Source organism: Lissotriton helveticus, chromosome 9 (genome assembly GCF_964261635.1).
Source record: "Lissotriton helveticus chromosome 9, aLisHel1.1, whole genome shotgun sequence".
Taxonomy (NCBI): Eukaryota; Metazoa; Chordata; class Amphibia; order Caudata; family Salamandridae; genus Lissotriton; species Lissotriton helveticus.
In genome coordinates this window covers 48,800,348-48,814,377 of record NC_136070.1, presented here as the reverse complement: position 1 = coordinate 48,814,377, position 14,030 = coordinate 48,800,348, and the positions used below count along the sequence as shown (strand labels likewise).

Here is a 14,030-nt window from a genome sequence, read left to right as displayed (position 1 = left end):
AGGGGAGTTAATCCTTCCTTGAACATTCGAGAAAGTTTCTAGCGAACTCTGAGCTTAGCTGGCAAACCCAAAAATTAAGTCTAGTATCGACAGTAGTAGACCTAGTTAACGTCTGGTCTAGGCCTTTACTGCTGTAGGTACTATTCCAATGCGCAGAGCCTATTGGGAAAATAGGAGCTACACTACATGGCGCCCAACGCGTTTGGAAAGGGCGATAAAACTAACGTAAGACATTTAGAGTAACTCAGTCGTGCTTTCTCACTCAGACCCCTTTTCCCAAATACTCCAAAGACGTCTGGAGTGGGTGAAAGGTTATTATATCCTCCAAAACCTCGCAGGGGGAAACTCCTATGTATGGTTCTTGGTCTAGTCAACGTTGAAGGATAAAACAGTTCCAGAATATTGTGCATCTAATCTCTGTTTCCATAAAGAAACCTGATCTGCAAACAAACATAATACCATCCTGTCTGTAAAATGGCAGAGAGTGATGATGAAAGAGAGGCAATTAGATTAGCCACTGAAATAGCAGATGCTGATGCTACCATGCAAACAGCAGACCCGGATATAATACTCATCCAGGTCGCCAAAAGGAGATCTATAACCTTAAAACTTATAGAAAATGGACTGACACCTAGAGGTGGCACAGTCATATTCGTAATTGAGGCACACGAATATCGGCAGACAGAGGTATACTATACATGGATACATTTTCCAGCAGCGAATGCTGTAACAAAGTACTTCCACTATTACAAAGTAGAGGAACCTCCTGAAATGTACACTCCTTTCGAGGAGGTGGAAGTACCACTCAAATTCCAAGAGCATTTGCTCTTATTTGATGGCGCCCTAAAACATAACAATCACATTACAAGGCTCGGTCCTTTAGGTAGACCAGGAGCAACGTGGCCGGTCCTAGCCGGATACACACCACATCCAGACATCGAAAGAATGCCTGCAGCAGAGCTGTTAATACAGCTAAAACAACTACTAAAAATTCACAGACAATTAGTTCAGTATGTAATGCGGACTTCAACAATTCAGCCAGCGATTAAACTACCACAGCTGACCCCTCACCAGGGGAACACAAATAAAATTACACCACAGAACATCCAATCCTGCCTAGGTAAAGTTCCACCTAAACGGGAACAAATACCATTCTGGTTGGCACAGAAAATCACCCAAATAGAGGCGGTGTTTCCTGACACCACCCCATTAGAAAAACACAGGATTCTGACTATATGTCTCCCAGTGGGAATCGCACCACACATTGAGGACTGTGACACTTGGGGTACAGTCTTTGCTTCCATCTACACAAAAACGCACGGTGTCCCATCCATTTCGGTGATACCAGATGTGCTAAAACAAATTCAAGATGAATACGGTCCAGAACCTGCTTTAACTCTTGGTATGAAATTACTAAAAGACTTCAAGCAGGTCTCGGCTATATTACTAGCCAACATAAAAGGTGAAGCAGCAAACGTGGCGATCCGCCAGAGGTTAAAAGAGACAGATATAGCAGACCAACCAGCTGAAATTGCCAGAATCATAGAAAAATCCTATGAAGAACTAGGCAGAGATAGTCTAGGTGGAATACCAGTAAAACCGCAACTGACTACAAGTCCAGAAAAAATGTTTTTTAACAATAATAATAATTCACCAAAAAAGAACTGGGATGGAAACAAACAATCCAATCCTAAAGAAAAGAAATTCCAGTCCAGAGGAAGGTCTCCTAGGCGAAGAGAGAAATCTCCAAACCCGAGACAAAGATCACCCCAGAGTGAACCCTCTGGGAATAGATATAACCTTAGAAATAGGGATAATATTAAAAAACCTGATAGATATCAAGACATTGATACACGTCCCTCTCAATCTTTTCAGAATTCCTCGCAGAAATCGGAAAGAAGAGGACGATCAGAAGAGCACGCCAAGTCCAAAGACAAGGAACCTGCTCAACTTAAAAAGAAATCACAATTTCCAAAAAAGAAGGTAGCCAGTATCAAGGTAGTTAAAAATGCCGAGAATACTGAGGACACAACTGAAAAACGGAGAGTGGGCTCAGACAATGCTAGACAGCGCAGCAGAGGTGAGCATAGCTCGCAAAGTCCTTATGAATCATCTGGAGACAGTGGACACAAATGAATATCTTCAAGTGGAAACTGCAGATACCAGAGTTAGCAAGCCCCACAAGATATACGAGATAACATTACGTATAGAGGGAGATAAGACTAGGAAAATAAGGGGACTATTTTGGGATAACCTATCCAAAGGCTATGACATCCTTCTAGCTGAAAAAGACTGGCCACCAGAGTTTGTCAGGGAGTGCCCTCATGGCGAAGAAGTAATTATGCCTGCCTTCTCGAATCAAATACCGATTCATAAAAAATACACACTTGCTAGAAAGTGGGCAGTGGCCTTAGCACCTGCTTTATATAAAAATCATGTAGGATGGGATGAGGATTCTCCTCCTCACAAAATCCAGTTAAAATCACAACCAACTGCACAAAGGCAGTACCCAATTAAGCAAGAAGCTAAAAAACAAGTAAATGAAATACTAGATCAGCTAGAATACCAGGGGGTGATTGAAACTTGCACCTCACAAATGAACAATCCTTTGTTTCCGGTCTCCAAACCAGACAATTCGTACCGTCTAGTTTTGGATTACCGACACCTTAACACATGTTGCAAAACCTTTGCAGTGCAAAACTCACACAGTGCTGCACTAATGAATAACATAGTGCGCAAAAAATACAAAACAACCTTGGACATCTCCAATGGATTCTTTTGTCAAAACATAGCACCAGAGAGCAGATCTTTAACTGCATTCTCAGTAAATGGCACTCAAAAACAATTCTGTCGGTTAGCCCAGGGGTACAAGAACAGCCCAGGGGTATTCTCAGCGAGAGTAACAGAATTACTACAACTATATGATGATGAAGCATTATCTTATGTCGATGACATTTACTTAACAGATGGTGACTTGGAGACTCACTTGAAAAGGGTGAACACTATAATACTTGGGTTCGCGGCAGAGGGTTACAAATTCAACTTCAAAAAGTCCAGAATTGCCCATCTGACAGTCCTATTCTTAGGATATGAGCTATCAAGTGAAGGTAAAAGCCTGGCAGACAATTTCCTAGAGAAATGTGCCGTTATCCAAGCTCCTAAAACACTAAAAAACCTACAATCAATTTTAGGCTTCCTAAATTTCGGAAGAACATACATTGCAAATTACGCAGAGAGGGTGAAACCCCTTTACGATCTAATTAAACCAGACTTTAAAAGATCCAGTTGGACTCAAACACACACAGAAATTTTGAGATCCTTACAAACAGACATGCTAATTAAAACAAAATTAGAAACACGTGATAACACACGCAATCTTGTGATCCGAGTCATCCCAGGGAGATGCGGATTCACATACCTGACCTCTAATGAGGGAGAAAAGGTACCAATTGCATTCAAATCACACTTGTACACAGAAGCTGAACAGAAATTCAGTAATACAAGAAAAATCATTCGTGCAGTTCAAACCGCAATAGCTAGAGAAAAAGACATAGCTGACGGTAGACATATCACAGTCAGAACAGCAGAATCAGCCTTTGAGGCACTAACAACACCGTGTAATTTACCAACAACAACATTGAATCCGGAATGGATACAATGGGTGAATTCAATCACAACGGACAAAGTATACTACTACTTTGATCCAGAACTAGAAGAATTAAAAAATCTAAAATATGAAAAGACGTATCCTCTGCCAATTGACATTCTGCCTCTACGACATTACGCCTGTGTAATCTATACAGACGGACATGCTCAACCCTCCGTTTGGGGAGAACATGCATACAATCCCACATGTGAGATTACAAAAGAAGTGTGGCGCGGAGGTAAACTAAAACCTCTATTAACAAAATCACACTCAGTAGAAACTAATTCAGAACTACAAACTGAAATAATAGCTTTGAAAATGGCGCTAGATAATGCGGATCGCGAATTCCCGACACTTATAGTGTCAGATTCATATTACTGCGTCAAATCATATAACAGCGATTTGCAGACATGGATTCAGAACGGTTATAAAGATGACACAGATGCACCAATAAAGCAGAGACTGCTCTGGGAACAAGTAGCTCTTTTGAAAAAAGAACTACCAAGGACTCACGTGACTCACTCACTGAGTCATCAGCGTGATGGCGTTCACGTTGTAGGGAATTCATTGGCTGAAGCAGCCGCAGCGGCAGCCACTAAACTGGCTCCCGTAGATCGAAAAAAGCGTACATTAAAATACATTGACGGTGAAACATTGCTGGCGGTGAAAACGTCATCAAAAGGCGACTGCTCAGCGTTACCGATCAACTATCCACTCAATTATACATACATAATCGATGCAAACTCCGTCCCTTTTGCTCGAATCCCTGGAGTGGGGGATAGACTGATTCCAAACATGGACAGGAGACACTTGTTAATCGCAGACGCACACATGGGCGAGGGTCTCAGACACCTTAAATTAAAAGATTCTCTGGAAGAATTACAATCACGGTACTGGTGGGCAGGCATGAGCCTGCACTACACCATGTTTGTAAAAAACTGCCCAAACTGCAACAGAGATCGCAGAGGGGAGAGAAGCAGTTTAATACCTCGTCGAATCAAGGCAGATAATATTACCAGCAAAAAGAATGGCTTGCGATTAACATGCACAGGCTAGTTCCACTTATAATGTAGATCCACAGCACTCGGCTGACGTCCGGACTGTTATACAAGATTTGCGAGTCTAAATGGCATATACGCTAAGAGCATGCTACGTTCGACCATTTTTTTTTTCACTCAGGCAATCCAGCCTGGGGGGGGGAAAGAATGGCCAAATGAGCACAGCCCAGCGGGAATCTTCTCACTTCCTTCCTGAGGGTATGGGATGGTGTAAAGAAAAAACCAAGGCAGAAAGCAATCTATAATGGAAAGGACATTAGGTTCGGGAGCTGGGTGGGTCAAACATCTAATAAGTGTCCAACGTAGTCTAAATAACTTGCCAAGAAATTCTCTGAAGGGATTCAGTCCGTACGAATTATTATTCGGAACTAGGATGTTGATCTCTGACCTTGATAGTCAGACTTCAGTGGTAATAGAAAAAACCTTTGATGTCAAAGACCGTTTGGCTATTTTGCAGGACTTAAACAAAACAAGAAAAGACCTGAGCAACATACAATTGAAACAACAGCCAACAACCACTGAAGAATCACCACCTGTCCCAGCAAGACCTGTCTGGATTCCAAAAGTCGGGGATCTAGTCAGGGAAAAGATCGCGGTAAAGAAGGAATTTGGGCCTTCTTACAGAAAAGCAGTTCCTGTCTTGTCTGTCAACGGGACAAGATCAGTTGTACTACCGCCACTTGCTGGAAAAAAGGAGAACCGAGTTGTATCCATCGACCTGGTAAAACCACAATATGTGGCCGATAACAAACAGTAGGCCAAGTGGACTCCCAATAAGTAGCAGAACACCAAGGTTTGCTACCAGTACAGAGGTCCTATCAAAGAGGCTCATCACATTCGAAACGCTTAAAGAAGAACAACAAGGACTATGCAACAATGCAATAGAACTCAGACCTCTGAAAACCCAAATAAAGACATTTAGCAGAGACACACCAATCTATACTGAAGTACCCAGTGAAAATGTAAAAAACAAAAATCCTGAACCAATTGGAACAATTGACAGAACTGCATCCGGTTACTTCATCAACTTCGATGATTCCTCTGACGGCTTCAGTGAATCAAAGACACAGCCATCATCAAAATCCTTTAAAGACAAAGCGAAGGAACTTTTGAAACAACTGAAAGAAACATATCTGGTTTCTCCATGGATTGAATTTTGGGTGGGTTTTGGTGCATTTATCCTCATACTTTGGCTCATCATGGTATTTACTTTGGGACGCTTCATTGAGGGAAAATATGCTAAAATGGACACAGCAAGTCAGAACATCAACTTGGTCCTCAAACCACACACATCTTCACACATCGAGAAAAGAGAACTTTCTTCAGAACTTTCTTCAGCCAACTTCACAGCAATTCCAATACCTGGTGGGGTAGCCTGGGACAACACTGACTATGAAATTTATGGTCCGGTCGAGATCCTGAAATATCCACACCAAATCAAGATCTCCTTGAGTGACTTTGCAAAACCAAACTCATTTGCTGATGATTGGGACTTTGAAAGTATAAACAATATGATGTCTGACTTAATAATGTCTGCTAAATTTACAAAACATGATTATTTGCAAGGTTCTACAAATTATGATAGTATGTATTGCTATAACCATTATGGTAACCATTTCTTGCATAAATCGGCACAACCTAGAAATGTTTTAAATTATAATCAATGGGAACATTGTGCTACACCTCCAAAAGGGAGCTCTAGAACCGTTTATGACAAATATTCATACTTTTCAGGTTTTAACATAACTAATGCTGAAACATTTTATTACAAATTGTCAAACAAGACAGGGATGAAAACCATGATAACCAACACAAAATTGATATATTCAGACATATTCTTTGAAAAGATGAATACTTTTGGATTTGATTATTGGGACAAAAATGTTGATTTGAAAAGTGTTTGGGGTACAAAAGAATGGCAAGTACAGGGTTTAGAAGCTTTGTTTAGAGCCTGCATGATCCCAGAACAAATGATATTTTTAAATGACACTGTTCAACAAACCACCTGTCTTGGCTTAGCCAAAATCAAAGATTTAAATAACCCGTCTATTCCAAAGCCAACAATGTTTAGCAATAACTCTGATACAGATGAAGAAATAGACATAAACCATATACTTAACCAAAACAGAACACATCCTGATTGGAAACAATGGTTGATCTGGCCCACAGATACAAATCACTGTCAAAATAGATTCCTGAATAAAACACAGGGTTTCAAAATGACCAGGCCAGACCCTAGATATCCTCAAAGACATCACCCAGGGATAATAACAACCTACAGTGTGGGCAAATTATGCCTTCAATGGCTACAGACTTCCACACTGCCTGAAATTAAGCAACACCTAACTTTACTTACTGATGGTGCTGACTTGCGTGATTTCATACTGGGACCACGCAAACAGCGTCAAAAGCGTTTCATAGCAGCCTCTGTATATGCAGCATACAATGAGGCCTGGAAGGTTACTCAAATTGAAACAGCAGAGAGAATACGTGAAATTGATCGTATTAATTTGGAAAAATCACTTTCTGTAGTGGACAATGGGTTAATGACTCTGTCCTCCAGAATTTTTTCATTGGACAGCATTGTGTCTTCAGCAATCGATATATTATCGCAAGACTTACTGTTATTACAACATGGTCAGTCACAATTGCGTTCCATTGTACAGCTTGGCTGGACGTTACAAAATCTGCGTTCAGGCTATGTGCCTTGGCGTTTAATCAACACAACGTCACTATTCCAAATCTTTAACCTTACTGATAGACAAATCGGTATGGCGCAGAAGGGTGCTGATTATACAATCTTGAGCATTGAAAAACTAGAAAGATTACCAATGACAAAGTCAGAACGACCTGTCAGTGAATGGATAATCCACCGAATCATAAATATTCCTATCTCAACCTTCAGGTTTCAATACTGCCAAAAATATATACAGGCTGGCATGTACGAGAAATTGGGAAAGGGGTACCTTAAAACAACTTGGAACCTGCCCTATTCACATGCATGTGTCAGTAATAAAGGACAGAAAGTGTTTCTTAGTGGCAACAATTGTGCGATGTCACTAAGCGGCACGCTTCTGTGTAACGGTATTAGTTTGCACGGAGCCTGTGAAGGGAATTCATACAACCTTTCATGTCACCAGCAAGGCGCACCTGCAACTGAAATAGAACCATTCTTTCAAAGACTCTATAATGGGAGTTACATTCTTATTGTAGACCGCCGATGTTGTAGTCTTATGCCCGGGACTCCTTATCTCGTCACTACGACGGCGAAGGTCAAGTGCTGTGGACGTTCTTTGTTCCCCAGCTCCTTTCCAGACAGGGAGGCGAGGGCATGGCCCAGTTTGAAAATTACTTCTATTCGAATAGATACTTTAAGCAGAATGAAAACAGTGCTTCTTCAGACGCCTACAAGGCTCACGTCATCAAAAGAAACGTATGATCTACAAGTCGCAAGGACGACTGCAGAGATACATACATTATTATCAACTAATTCCCCCGTACATTTCGCGGAAATCCTGAGCGAAATCTTAAATATTTCTGATACCACTGGGGTCTCAAAGGTATTTAAGACAGTATTTTCTATGGCATTAACACCATTCAAAGCCATACTGGGTATTTTTCCAGATTTCGTCCATTCGATTTTTGGCGGACTTCCCCTGATCCTGGGACTAATTGCAGGAATCCTATTCCTAGTCCTTATTTTTCGTTATGGCAACCCATGTCACAGATCAAACTCTCGCGACAATGGAAGATACGATCCTAGCCATTGGATACCGGGACCGGATATCAAAAATCCTGGGACTCTCCCGGTTTAGAGACCTAAACATGACTTGGTTTCTATCATTTCGACCAATGTGGCAAAGGTGTGTTTTACCTGTACTAAGGTGTCTGCTATGCGGAGAAGAATGCGTGTTAGACACCTGTCTGACGCTACAATCGGATGCGCCAGTGGATGCAGATACACTGTTGGTTCCTACCAAGGTTCACGCACTGTGCTGCCCTCAAAGGCTGCCAATTCTGATGACGGCATTCCTGGAATCTTCACCACTACGATTGAAGGGTAGTGAAGTTCAAGATGAAAGCAACATCGAACAGGTACGACCTTCTGTCAGCAATGCAAATCAGAATGTCAATGGAGACAATCATGCGCACGAATGCATGGTTACACCTATTTCCGACTTAGAGGAACTTTCCCATGAAGCTGTTGACAGTTTTTTCGAAAAGCCTGAATGATATGATGTTCTCTCCAGAACAGAAATAGAGACTTTTGAGTAAACTCGCACACGGCGTTCCCTGAATTCGGTCTTCAACTTTAAAAATAAAGTCACATGAACAATTACAATCCAGTTCACGGACAGCAACTTTTTTCAGCAAGCCCTTAAAATATTTTTCTATATTTTTTTTCCCCCGGGACACTGATCTTCTGCTTAAAGTAAGAAACTATTCCTAGAGAACTAAGATTTCTATTTTTAGATACTTTATAGACTTTAGCTGCCCGCTGGTATGTTCACAAAATATATTATGTGATGAAATGGTTTCGACTTTTCTTTCTGTATAGCCATATTAAGAGCCATTTCATGTGTATTTCTCATATACCAACAAGCAATAATGCATAAAATGCGTGTTTACCTTTGCATTTAATTCATAGCTTAAGTGCATACAATATATATGACTGCAATTTCAGTATATTTGAAAATTTCGAAATGCATTTATGTATTTTGGGGTGGTAAGGTATACACTATACTCTTTAGTATGTTGTACTATGTTATACTATGCATAGATTAGTAGATATGACCATAGTTAGCGTGGAGTGGGTGTCGTGTATTTCTATAGGTTCTGAATCGATCCCCCTATTCCTGACCCTATTCTGGTTAAACTAACTAGCTAGTTAACTAACAGTCAGCCCATGAGGCAAGAAAGCCCCCATGATGCAGATACCGTTATCTGACGCAGTCACACTACGGCACAGGAACGTGTTATCTGATTAGGTCATAACGCTTGAGATCTAATTAGACAAGCGACATTCCTCCAGCCCCTGATAAGGCATACGACGTTCTCATAACAAATCAAACCTATGACAACCTGGACAATCCGTGCGGCCATTGTTTTGATTTCACAGAGAACTTTTGCAAAAGAATGTGCTAACGAGCAAGTCGTATGACATCTTTATTGACGTACCTATGTCCATCCTTACGTCAATCCCGGCACCTTTAAGGTATAAATATTGCCGACCTTGCCCTATGCAGACACACGCGTGGTGACAAGACGGAGCAGCCATACTTGCCGAAGCCGAGAGCAGAAGCAGACCCCGCTGGCAGCAGCCCCGCCTTCCTGACGCGCTGAGAGACGCGCTGCTATCTCAAGCCGAGAGACCCAGCACCGGCGCTTCCGGGTAGCCCTCGCAGGCAGCCTGGAATATCGAGAGCAGAGAAAGAGATACCATTCCTCATCCATCCTAAATTCCAGGTACAGAACTGAATAACCCCTCCTAGAGAATTCTTTAGTTATTCACTTGGCAAAAACAAACTTAACTTAAACTGTAACTTTCTATTCCCGCCCACGCATTAGACTTAGGTCAGGTACACGGGGTAGGCGTATTTAGAAACACCAGTTGAGTACGTTTAGTCAAATGTATATGTGTATGTAAATATATTTTAATCATTTTAAAACATCATATGGCTCAGAAACCATATCAATGTTTTTACAGTATTATTTTATACTATTGCTTTTAATGTATGCACTTTACTTAACTATAAGTATTGCAATAATATCGATCCATTTCTCTTGTACGAGAAAAGAGACTGATCAATAAATAACACCTTTTTATTGAACACGCCCGTCTCTTCCTTTTCTCTACATTCTGATGAGACTAAGAATGCACGTACTGACTGAGTAAAATAATTGCCTTGTGCTCACACGACTCTTGAGATTGACTCTTGATTAGGGGAGAGCAAAGTTGTCATGTTCTATGGTTGTCAGAAACTAAATCCCTTCTTGTCTAATCAGGGGAGTTAATCCTTCCTTGAACATTCGAGAAAGTTTCTAGCGAACTCTGAGCTTAGCTGGCAAACCCAAAAATTAAGTCTAGTATCGACAGTAGTAGACCTAGTTAACGTCTGGTCTAGGCCTTTACTGCTGTAGGTACTATTCCAATGCGCAGAGCCTATTGGGAAAATAGGAGCTACACTACATATCGACAACCTTCACACTTCACCATCATGAAGCCCTTCACTATCAGACGTATTAAGTGTTCCGCAAACCCTCCCTCGCACTGGCATCTTTTCATACACTGTAAACATAGCAGACATCTTAACTCTGCCGAACACCAACCTAGACCCCCAGGACGTAGCTGGTTGCACACGCATCACCCATCTAGCATTCTTCAGAAAGATAGTAGAAAACACAGGTGCCATCCATGGGAACAGATCAAGGCAAACCACCTTCCAGGCAACTCTCAATATCTCTTCAGGTCACCTTGCGGGGAAAGATGGCATCCACCCAATTTGTCTACGGCATTGTTATCATTGCTCGTACGAGACGCGCCTCTCTTCTCATCCTGGTAGACCTCTTAGCATCCTTCTGCACAGTTGACCATCAAGCCCGCATTATCATCCTGTCAATGGACGTGGAATTCATCAGCACTCCACTTTTCTATTTGTAGGTCTGTCTATTTGATGAACGCAAACTCTTCCAGATCGGCAGTTCTAGACCGCACTGGCTGTTAGTGACCTGTGGAGGCAGTCTCACAAGAATCCAAGGTCGCCTTGCACATTAACAACACAACGGGGGACTACCGGTCAAATATGTGCGAAAAGGATATCATGGATGGAAAACGATTAACTAAGAAAACAGCAACCTTACTGATTTGAGATGGATCCCATCAGCCCACCTTACTGGCGGAGCATCGTCATTTGGGAATGACACAGTAAACTCAGTGTAGTCCACCTTTTGACAAGGCAAACATTGCTACACCGGTTCACAAACTGGTAGTAAAATCAGCCAGAGTGGAATCTCAGTCAGTGGTGCTGGAAAAAAATGCAGTGCAAAGTGATTGTGCGACTTAAAATTGGTTACTAGGATACCGAGACAAATTTTAATGAAGGCTATCCTCGTATCAAGGTTAAAAACATAAACTGATGGTTTGAAAAAATAACCATCTTATGGCAATAGGACATGGGTCAACATGTTTCAGCCTAATAGGTAAAACTAACCTGGCTTTCGTCAGGACCAAGATGTATATACGCTACTGCAAAGGTACAAAATGTGAAAAAGCAAAAATTAAATCAAAAATACAGATTTCGTAACAGCAGTTACACCCTACCGGAACCTGATGGACACATGTGTGTCGAGGTTTCCACTTTACTGTGGGTGCAGTGTCTTTCCTGAAAATATACAAAGATCTGGTATTAGAATTATATTCTTAGTGAACACTATCCATCCAAAATAAAGTCTTATCGCTATACTGTAAAACAGAGTAATGTTTATGGCACTCTAAGTGGCTCCGCATATAGTATGCTAAAAAAGGAAATAATAATATAAAGATGTACTCACCCAGCTTTCTGTGGGAGAAAGCCTCACCTCACCCTGCTCAGTAAGTGAGGCCCGCTCTATTAATGAATATAAAAGAACACACACAAGATAGAGAATCAAGAAGTGTCCTTAATATTATAAAGTTTATAAACCTTGTTGTTGAAAAACTAAAGACAGACCATGGACCTACAGATTGAGGCTGCACTCTTGACAAAAAGTTTTTTGTTTCTTTCCCCATCATAAGCCCTTGTGTAGTGTAATGTATGAAAAAACAGTAATCTCTGATTTTGGCATCATCTTGCACATTAAGCCATTCTGGGTCCACAATACCAACCATGGAATCAGGATTCACTTCTATACATGCAACATCCAACTCCAGCTGAATGTCTCCACAATCACGACCACTCACTACATCAAATATAGTCTCTCTGCCATACAGAAGTGGTTGTTAAGAGAACACTTAATGTGGAACAAGCATAGTGCCAGAAAACTCAACTGAACTGGGGTGGCAGAGTGGGCTAAAGAACGGTGATGGATTCAACCCAGATCTTTTGACTGGGTGTGAGTGTTTGATTGATTCAGATGCTCCGTCCATCACCACCCCCTTTTGTACCAGAAAACTCAACCCCAGCACAATCTCTCCAACGCAAACCTGCACGAATTCACACTATAAATCATTACAACTGCAGAAACACCCCGAAACATCACCAACTCCAACTTCTACTTCATAACACACGTTGCCAAGGAAACATTGACAATTCAATGGCAATTACCTCTATCTTGGAACACACACCGCCAAATGTACATTGATATCTCTATACCAACTACCACTCCACAACCAACTTCCACTTTACTACCACAAACCTGACTTCTTAAATACAATTGGAGCATTCTTCCTGTGACAGCTGGACGGTGACAGTGGCCGGCTCATGCATACAATGCAGCGATATGTTTTCATCAAAGCAATGAATGCGTTTGAGCCCATCCCCCTTACCCTGGTGGGCCTATAGTGGACACCGGCTATACCTCTCCACTCAGTGTCATCTTCAAGACCTGTAACCTGAGTGGTGGCCAATGCCCACCAGGCTTGGCAGAAAAAATGTATTTGCTCGTGCGTAAGAGCACAAGAAGCCAAGAAGTTGCCAGGCCGATAGCTGAGAAATGCAAAAAAATAAAAAACAGTGACGAGGCAGGCCCAGTGCACCCAGAATCTAGAGCAGCCCTTCGTGCATCAGGCTTGATACGTCATGGGCGCAATCCAGACAAGAACTCGGGCAGTATAGGCTTCTGGGCGCTTTGTTTCCCCAAGGTATGGTTCACCTGCTTATGACTAGGTTAAGCTGTGTCCTCTGGCTTCTAATCAGAGTTTCACACCTGTCAGGGGCACCTTAAATCCAGCTGGAAGAGGGCACCTGGATTGGAATGGAAAGAAGGAAGACAAGTATTTATAGAGAGAAAAATAGAAGTAAATATGCAGAAACTGTGAGTGAGTGGCACAGGATGGAAAATGGTAATAAACATGGGGCAGAGTGTGAAATGAACAATAAGACGGGGCACAGGAGTGGAACAGCAGTAAAGAAGTGCAGCGTGTGAAGAAGGGACCTGAGGTTGGGTGGAAGTAAAGTGTACAGAGATAGAGGGATGGGGTGAGGGTGGAAATACAGTTGAAAGTGTTGGGATCAGCAGATAGTGGAGTGAAATGACATGAAATATAGAGTAGAACATGAAGGGATCCATCTTCTAATGGGGCACAGACAACATTTTAATATTGAATTTCTCTTTTAAAATATCAAAGG

General features: G+C 41.7%; 1 protein-coding gene across 1 annotated transcript in view; it reads left to right on the top strand.

Annotated features, from left to right (window-relative positions):
- DPH6 (diphthamine biosynthesis 6) overlaps window positions 1–14,030 on the top strand; it is a 484,410-nt gene that overhangs the window by 225,840 nt on the left and 244,540 nt on the right. The window lies entirely within an intron of this gene.